The following is a 9,959-nucleotide window of genomic DNA, read 5'->3' on the forward strand; positions in this document are numbered from 1 at the left end:
CCGGAGCCTGTGCTCCGCAACGGGAGAGGCCACAACAGTGAGAGGCCCGCATACCGCAAAAAAAAAAAAAAAAAAGGAAGAAAAGAAAAGGGTTTGTGAATTATGTTTTAGACTTTAAGTATACATATTAAAATTTTAAGAATAACCATCAAAATAATGGAAATGTAACATCCAAACAAAAGTACAGAACACATTTTTCAGTCTCCAAGGAAAAGAGGAAAGAATAGATCTAAAAGGAAAATAAAAAACCCTAAAATTATATTAATAACTCCAAATATGATAGTAACCCATTGAATATAAATAGACCAAAGTTACAAAGTAAAAGAATACTTTTAGATTGAATTCGAACAAAAATCTGCGTATTTGATATTCACCAGACTCATGTTAAAACTGTAACAATACTGGGACTTCCCTGGTGGTCCAGTGGTTAAGACTCCATGCTATCAATGCAGGGGGCCCAGGTTCGACCGCTGGTCAGGGACCTAGATCCTGCATGCCGCAACTAAAATGATCTCACAAGGATGCAACTTAAGATCCCACACACCACAATGAAGATCCCGCGTGCTGCAACCAAGACCCAGCGCAGCCAAATAAATAAATATTTAAATATTGAAAAAATAATTTTAAAAACCATAAAAATACTGAATGATTAAGAAAAAATGATGAAAAAGGCAAATGAGTTAGCAATATCCATAATAGAGAAAATAGGCTTTAATTCAAAAAGTACTATTGAGGGGCCTTCCCTAGTGGCGCGGTGGTTGCGCGTCCGCCTGCCGATGCAGGGGAGCCGGGTTCGCGCCCCGGTCTGGGAGGATCCCACATGCCGCGGAGCGGCTGGGCCCGTGAGCCACGGCCGCTGGGCCTGCGCGTCCGGAGCCTGTGCTCCGCAAGGGGAGAGGCCGCAGCGGTGAGAGGCCCGCGTACCACAAAAAAAAAAAAGTACTATTGAGGACCAAAAACGTCTTTATCTAAATGATAAAGGATGGTTCATTAGGAAAATATAATAATCCTGGACAAAGTATGTACCCAACAACACAGGTTCAAAGACAAATTCTGACAGAATTACAAAGAGAAATGGAAAACACACAATCATAGTGGAAAGTTTTAACACATCTTTCCTAAAAACTAATAAAATTGGAAAATTACTATAGCTAGAGCATACTTGAACAACACAATCAACAAGTTTAACATATGTGGAAATGTTCATTAGGCAGTGAGATGAGATGATTCTGGAGTTCAAAAGACAAATATTTAAAGATATAAATTTGGGAGTCAACAGCATATAGATAGATATGAGTAAAGCCACAGGAAGATGAGATTGCAGAATGCAGTTAAAGGATATTAAGCAATCACCCTCAAAAGAGCAGAAAATATGGAGTGTGGAATATCCTCTAACGTCTATCCTCACACTCGCCCACTATTTTCATTTATCCAATTAAGTATATATATTGTCTCTGCAAAATGTAAGAAAACAGAATAAAGTTGTAAATTAAAAAGAAACAAACCAAAAAAGTTGAAGGACCTTCAGAAATGTGTACTAAAATAATTAAAACTGACTCCCCAAACCAAAATTCCCAAGACAAATCACAGCTTCTCCTGCCGCTCTTCCAGACATACATTTTTTTTTTTTTTTTTTGACTGCGTTGGGCCTTCGTTGCTGTGTGAGGGCTTTCTCTAGTTGTGGTGAGTGGGGCTACTGTTGTGATGCGCGGGCTTCTCATTTCAGTGGCTTCCCTTGTTGCAGAGCACGGGCTCTAGGTGCGGGGGCTTCAGGAGTTGTGGCTCGCGGGCTCTGGAGTACAGGCTCAGTAGTTGTGGCACACGGGCTTAGTTGCTCCGCAGCATGTGGGATCTTCCCGGACCAGGGCTCGAACCCATGTCCCCGGCATTGGCAGGAGGATTCTCAACCACTTTGCCACCAGGGAAGCCCCCAGACATACTTTCAAAAAATTAAGTTTTAGAGATTGTTCCCTTGGCTGAAAGACAGGGAAACACTTAATTCTATTCAGTTTCCAAAATAAACAGATCAATTGCACCAAGTCTGCCATCCTCTTCCTACTTTAGACATTACTGTCTAAAGGGCCAGGACAGGAGTAAAGGAAGTAAAGTGCCAGGTCCCAAAATTTAAGTGCAGGGCCAACCCTGGGAGTGAGTGCCTCAAATTTTTCACCTAGGTATCTCAGTTGCCTCTCCCCAATCCCAGCCCTGTAAAGAATCTCTACCATAAATGTGATTTGGGCAACAAAAGCACACATGGCCATTTGCCATGATGCTTCTCTACTTGGGGCAACCAAAAAACACGGTTTTTGAAATCACAGCTCTCATTCAAAAACAAAGCTACTGTCAGCTTTACCACGGCACTGGTGTTGGGAATGGCATAGGACAACTTATATCATTAAAAGGGATGAAGAGAAAATTTGTCTCACACCAGATTGCAAATTCCTTTTCCTATGATAGAGTAAAAGAAGAATCATATTTCTCTTCAGACAGGCCCCTGAAGGAAAACCCTGTTCTTCATGAACGCCAAGAAGAAAAACTAAGAATACATGCACGCACTTCAAGACAATAATATCTGCAGCAATACCATGCTTACAATCAGTCCTAACTTTTACTAGCACCACAATTTGGAGTCAGAAGACTTAGTTTCAAATCTCAACTCTCCTTTCCTGAGGTCTCTAATCTTCCATTTCTCCACTGCTTAAATGAGGGACAAACTTAAAAGCTCTCCAAAGACTCTTCAAAAATGACAAATCCTAAACCGTTCTAAATGTAATCACACAGCTTTACCTGGAGGCTTGCCTCCAAAGGAGCTGTCAGGTAAAATGTTGGCTGCCAGGGGCTCTAGGAACTTTTAAAACTCCAAATTCCAAAAGAGAAAGGAAAAGGAAGAAAGGCAAAATGACATTTCTCCAACAGAAACGGCCTTACCTTCTGGAATTATTTATGACATAAGCACCACAAAGCTAAATTTGAAATACGGAAATTGTTACTTTATATATCAGAATTATTAAATAACTTATTTTGAAATATTGTGAATTCAAGATTTTACTTTAAGACTGGGTTGGCACAGCTAAATACTCAACAGTCAAAATATCTTAGTCAATTACCTCCCCCTTGATTTTTCTGAGCTATTTACTTGTAAAGGCTACCAGAACCAGATTCTGTTTACTGATAAGGGTAGTGACTTTGTCAAGGTAACAATTTTGATTTAGTGTTTTATGTCTGGTAACCTGTTTGAGATTTAATTTTGATTTAGTCCAATAACCAAAATAGAACACTTAATTTGTTTACTGATGAAGGAAGAAAAGTCTAGGACACAAACCTCCCCCACTGTGGTATTTACTGGAGTACATAAAATGGAACAACCATTTGTGCAAATACAGAGGGGCAAACAACAAAATAATGCAAAACCAGAGGACTTAACTAATTCTAAATGCACACAGTTTTCCCACAAAACATATAATCACTTAAAACTAGGCCCCTTTACTAACATACTGCCTGCCCTGATTAAATTTAATAAACCAAACAGCAGATGACCAGAAAGTTTGTGTGTCCCCCCACCCCCACCCTAGGGGCCTACTGGGCCATGGTTTGCTTGAATGTTATGGGTGTGGTAGGAAATATTTAAAGCAATGACTAAAATTTTCCATAAAAGCCCATCCAAAGTCTAAAAGCTTTTCTACTCAAAAAGAGATTTATCTCTAGACATTTAAAAAATTTACTATTCCACTTATGACACTCTGGTTTTTTACACTTAATATTTAGGTAGGAGGTGGTAAAGGGGGAGAAAGGGTATAATTAGTTTTGCTTGTAAAACGTTCATCACAGTTGCAGTACCAACTGGGGGTCTAATAGATTTCAGGGTATCACACTTTGAGTAACAGAGGTGGGGGCTGTGGTGGAAATCAATAAATGGCTACTACTTCTTTGCACAGACCCATATGGAAGTAATCAAGCGCAAGGGTGGCAGCTGGGGCCAGTAACAGTCACCTGCAGTTGAGGGACATGGAGGTTTCAGATGGGTTTTTAATGCTAATTTCCTACAGAAACAATGAGCTAGAAAGAGCAGAGTAACAGACGAGGCCAGATGAAGAGAGACCAGCCAGAACAATGGCTGCACCTGGTGCTGGGAGCAGAGGGACAGAGCCGGCACGCGCCGACCAGCAGCAGAGGGCACATCTGTCACCCTTCAAAGCGGCCCATCCCCCAGCTCTTCCAGCAGGGTAAGTAACACAAGGTCCCTAAACATTAACAGCTTGCCACACAGCAACAGGTTTGAGTTTTTAAGCCTGCTGCATTCTCTACACGCACCCTTCTCCCATGACTAAGAATTAGTTAAGGAAGCAGGGTTGGTTCCCTGTCAGTTTGAAGAGGGGCTTATTGAAAATGCAAGAGTCACATTTTAACTAAATCTTTAGTTACTGTGACTTTGATGTTAGGGGGACTGAAAAAAATCACATGGAAAGATAAATCTTACTGAGTATTTATGCAGCAAGTATCATGCTTGTTACTTTCTAACTTAATTCTTAGAACCCACAATAACTGCTATTTTTACTCCCATTTTACAGGTGAGAAAATTGGGGATTAGTAGTGAAGGTTAAATTAGCTCATGATTACACAGCCTAATGCCAAAGCCTACACATAATCTTTTCACTGCCTTTCCTCCACCGGTCCTAACTACCATAACCACATGAAAATACATATTCTATTCACTTCAGAACTCCAGCCATGAGAAGCAACTGCAGATACATGTAAATATATATATATATTCTATGCAGAATTGCACTCCACCTTGCCAGGCATCCCTAACAAGCTGCTCGGGATTGAATGATAACAGGATTTCTACTAGCTTTTGCTTTAAACAAAGCACAAAGAGTTGCTTTTGCAGGTGTTGGCATGCTTTAGAAAAGTAAATCCATATGCATTTTACGTTTCCCAGCATAAGTATGACGCCACATAGGTCTTAAAAGTTAAACACTGTTTGGAAACCCCATCAACCAGTGAGAATATAAAAACCAGTTATAGTGGGTTGTTTTTCTGCAAGACACAGCCACCACTAATTCCTGTATTTATTGACTTGAACTTGGAGGGAAAATTAAACAACCCACACAGTCCATCTTAGTAGAAACCTTTTAAATTAGAGTTCCTGGTATAAATCATAAGTTTAAAAAAGGAGTAGGGGAGTATTATGTATATAAATAATTATCTCAGAAGCAAACAATTACTCTTGGATTTGAAAAGGCAGCAACAACAGCTAGGCATCATTGAAAACATAGTAGAAATTAACACCGTGTAGCTATGCATCTGACAAAGTCTGATTTAAGGCACTGGGATCTAATGGAAAGTGAACTTTTCCATCTACCCACTGTGCTTCTTCCAAAAACCGAGGTGTCTAAATCCTTCCTGTCCTAAATTCTTCTCTTCTTGAAGGTTCTCTTGAGTGGCAGTAATTCCCAGGACTTATCCAATTCGTGCATTCATGTATATTTTACCTCCTGTAGAAGACTTTTTTTTATCCCTTACCATCTTATCACACATAACGGGCAATGAAAAACTGTAAAATCAACGTCCTGGAAACTCAGGATACAATTCCAGTCCAAGCTCAGCTACCAACTAAGGTTAATAAACTCTGGGCCAGGCAGACTTTTTACCACTCTACTACCCTTCCCTCAACTTTGCTTATCTATAAAACAATGCAATTGACTAGATTATCCTTAAGATCCTTTTCAATCCTAACATTTTCAATAGGTTATCACTGGGGGCTTACGAACACTGAGTGGCCTTAAAAAACCTTCAATGAACTGACCCAACTGATCTTTCAGATCCACCTGTATTCTTTCAGTTTTGGATAAAGTATGTTCATTCAAACTCAAAAGCACTCTTTATGTTCCAAAGATGCAGTTTAAATGTCATTATCTTCATCTCTAGCCTATTGACATTACTGTATTATATACCTTCAATCCAACATGGCCCCTTGCTATGAAAAACCCATGGCTGGGTCATTCCTGGAAGCCAATTTAGGAGGTTTCCTCTTTTCATAGTAGGAAAGCTTTTTTTTTTTTTGGCCGTGCCACTCGGCATTTGGGATCTTAGTTCCCAAACCAGGGATCAAACCCGTGTCCCCTGCACTGAAAGCACAGAGTCTTAACCACTGCACCGCCAGGGAAGTCCCCACAGTAGGAAAGCTTCTTGAAAGGCTTTAATAGTCTTCAGAAAGTACTACGATTATCTCCAGTATTCAAGTCAAAAATATTGATTATTGCCTTAGTAATAAACAACTATTCTCCTGAACTGTGTGGTCCTAGTAGGACTTTTAATAAACCACCTTTATTTGCAGTCAGGGTAACTCCACATATTAAAATGCATATTATTTATCATTTCTTATGCTTCTTGAAACTCTAGCATCAAAGTATTCCTAGTAAGGACATGCAGCAGTATGCAAATCCCTTCACAGCATACCTGACACTTCAGCATTAAGTCTACACTTCAGCATTAAGTCTTTTTCTCCCCACTCAACCTAGAAGCATGTCTCCTAGAGTACAATGAAAAGTGCTTGCTCATTGAAAGAGTATCATGTAAATTCAATATAAATCCTATATCCTCTCAAATATTCAGACAAGTCTCCAAAGATTCTAACACTGCACCTACCAAAAAAGAAACTCGAAATTGTTACTAAATCATTTAGCCAATTAGTATTGTACTGTCCTCTTAAAATAATTACCCAACTGACATAAGTGAAGACTGAAGAATTTTAAGGAATAAAAGTATTTTTTAAAGTTCCCATTTGAATTGTAAAGGAAAAAAATACAATTTAAACAAAGTTCTGTTCTGTTACAATAAGACAGGCTCATTTGCATTACAATACTTAGAATCATTTCTAAATCATTTATAATCATAGTGAGACTTAACAAAGAGAGCATATAACATTTATAACAGATATAAATGATCTAGGAGGTAGGTACAGTGAGAGGAAAGTATCCTGAAAACTATATAGATAAGACCCATTCTTAGCCTAAGAGTCTGAGGTTAAAAATGCAGAAGGTTTAGGAGCCAATCACAGCAAAATAATGAACAACTAGAAAGTTCTGAAACTAACTTGTATGTCTTCTATGTGACAGACGAACTTCGCCAATAATGACATAAGCTTGCTTGAGATTAGAGAACTAGCAAATAATGGCTGTATAGTATGTATAATTCCCAGACCCATGCTCTTCCCATAGTTGTCTGGATTTGGAAGTCTGGAAAACATGAATGCAACGTACAGAAATAGCACAAGTCTAAATTATGCATCACAAACTAACAAGGACTATAGAACACAGTAGCTATGTGCACATGAATCTACTGCATCACACAGCTACTCCAAACTCACAAGTCAGGTTTGCTGATGTTATTTATTTTGCATGCAGGAAGTAAACAGAAGAAAAGAGGATAGCAGTAAAACGTAATAAAGAAAAAAAGAGCTAAATACATTAAAATTATCTTTTAGGTGTAATATCTTTTAGTTGTAATTTGCCCAAATACGTTGAAATAAAATGTGACAATAAGAAAAAGTATTTTATGAGCCATCGTTTTAAACACTATTTGTATTATGCATACTAAAGGAGAAAAAAATTTCCCTCAAAACATCACAGAAAGACTCACTGTAGAAGATCTTAAAGAAATATTTGGGGGACTACTTTCCTAGCCATAGAATTCATATGTTACATCTGATTAAATTTTCCATTCAAAAAAGCACGGCATTCAAATATAAAGGTGGCAAATGAAAAATGATACAGAAATATGAACAAAATGAAGCATCAAAATAACAATGAGTAGCTAAAGGCTGAACTCTCATCAAATATCAAAAAAACATTCTTATCATCATAATCTGAAATAAAAAGCTTTGAAAGCCAGAGGCTTGCCCACTTTAGCCCCCAAACTAAATTAAAATGTACTTACCCCAAATGCCCAGATTATAACAATCCAGATTCTTAAAATATACCAAATTTATTTGAAACAGATATATAAGAGCTCCTCTTTTTCTCCTCCTAATCTTCAAAGCCCAATCTGAAACCAGCCTTCTTCCTTCTTTCATTAGCTGGACATGTGTCAGCTCTCTCACATCTGCGATTTCTCACTGACTAGAGCTGCCTGTCCCATTCCAGTGAAACACAGATGGATCCCAGATGGGAAGGTCCTGCCAAACAGACCAGCTCTTCACCTTGCCAGAATCCCCAGATACACTCAGTCTCTCTGTCTCTCTCCTTTTCTCCCTCCCTCCTGCTTCCTCTCCCTCCACTACCCTTCCAACCCTCTCTGTTACCAGGGCTCTTTGCCAGCTGATGTCACTAAGTACACACCTCCTAGTGGCTCCTGGCCAATCTGACATTAACTTGTTAAATACGTGTAATTTGTTTATGGCTGACAATAACAGCAAGGATATTGTGCAAAACCTATCTGTGCAAGTCCCTAGTGGAATAACATGTAGAGACACACACTGACACACGGACTCATATTTTTGGGAACACTCAAATGTTTAACAATTACTATTTAAAGTCCTACATATTCTCTGGTTTCTGCTATTGTTTAATAGCTTCTGCTCTTTGAGCCAGTTTTAAAATCCTGCATATGAAAAATTCCTTCTTAAAATGAATTATTAAAAATGAACATGTAACTGGATGAAAAATGTAAAGTTGCAAATTAATTTGGGGAATATTAACAGAAATATATGTAAATGATTCACACAAGCTGCCTCTCAGATCCAGACTTGGTAGCACTGCAAAACTGGCACGTGATTAAAATTTAAGACAATGCAGGCAACATGGTTCTGATGCTGTAAAGATTATAAATGAAAGATGGAGACACAATGCAAAAAATTGTTTTAAAACAAGGCAAATATGAATGTGAGAAATAACATAATGTTTAACATTAAAGGAGCTGCTAATTCAAGTTTCAACAATGAAGAGCCAAAATATATATTTAGAACTATAACAATGAGAACCCAGAAAGAAGGACTACACTGTTCAAGGTCAGAGTTTAATCACTTATCCCTCCAAATACTTAGCAGGTAATAGCTGCTCAGTCAATTTCTGCTAAATGAAAATTGATCATTGAAAACTGATACTGTACTATAGTTATACAAGATATTACCACTGAGGTAAACTGGGTGAAAGGTCCACTGAACCGCCTTTACTTTTTGTTTTTTGCAACTCCCTGAAAATCTACATTTTCAAATAAAAAGTTAAAGGGCAGGGGGAGTGTTTGGCTGCTTCCTGGTCACATTATATTGATACATATCTGCATTAAAATCTCTATGAACACAAATTAGGAATGAAAGATCCTCCATGCACATAATCAAATAGGTGTGGCTATAATTCTCTAAGACTTAATACTTGGGATATCTGGAATCTGTAAACAATTTTTCTGTCATGGCAATTTTTGGCAAATAAGAAAGACTATTTCTGCCAAGGGCAACTTACTGACTAGGTTTCGGTTCTTTATAGTTCATCCCAGTGGTGGTGCTAATAGTAGCAAGAGCAGCAGGCTTAGTGCTTACCATGCGTGCTAAGTGTCAGAGACTGTTCTAATTGTCTGAATCTTCACAAAGACCCTATATTATAGAGCCTCTAAGTATTATCATTATCTCAGTGTTATAGCTAAGGAAAGTAAGGCACAAAGAGTTATATACCTTGGTTACTTAATGGACATAGCTAGTGAGTGCCAGCACCAGGTACTCTGGGTTCACAGCCAGAGCACTATATTCTATTGTCTAGTAGAAAAATGAATCAAAAGATGCTACTAGCTGTCCTGGATCACTGGCTATGGGAGAAGCCAGTCACCATGTCATAAAGACTTAAGCAGCCCCAAGATGTCCATATGGTGAAGAACTGAAATCTCTTGGCAATGTCAGCATCAACTTGTTCACATAACATCCAGCTAAACTACCTCGGAATTCTGACCTATACGAACTACAGGAGAGA

The 9,959-nt window shown here is 38.5% G+C and overlaps 1 protein-coding gene across 1 annotated transcript in view; it reads right to left on the reverse strand.

Moving 5' to 3' along the window:
• The window catches only part of LOC102994031 (protein CBFA2T2), a 106,331-nt gene extending 98,282 nt beyond the window's left edge, over window positions 1-8,049 (reverse strand). Inside the window, exon 1 of the mRNA XM_055090911.1 lies at window positions 7,939-8,049. The gene's annotated coding sequence lies outside the window, so the exon portion shown is untranslated. The remainder of the gene's footprint in view (window positions 1-7,938) is intronic.
• Window positions 8,050-9,959: the final 1,910 nt, after the last annotated feature.

This window comes from Physeter macrocephalus, chromosome 14, assembly GCF_002837175.3.
Source record: "Physeter macrocephalus isolate SW-GA chromosome 14, ASM283717v5, whole genome shotgun sequence".
NCBI lineage: Eukaryota > Metazoa > Chordata > Mammalia > Artiodactyla > Physeteridae > Physeter > Physeter macrocephalus.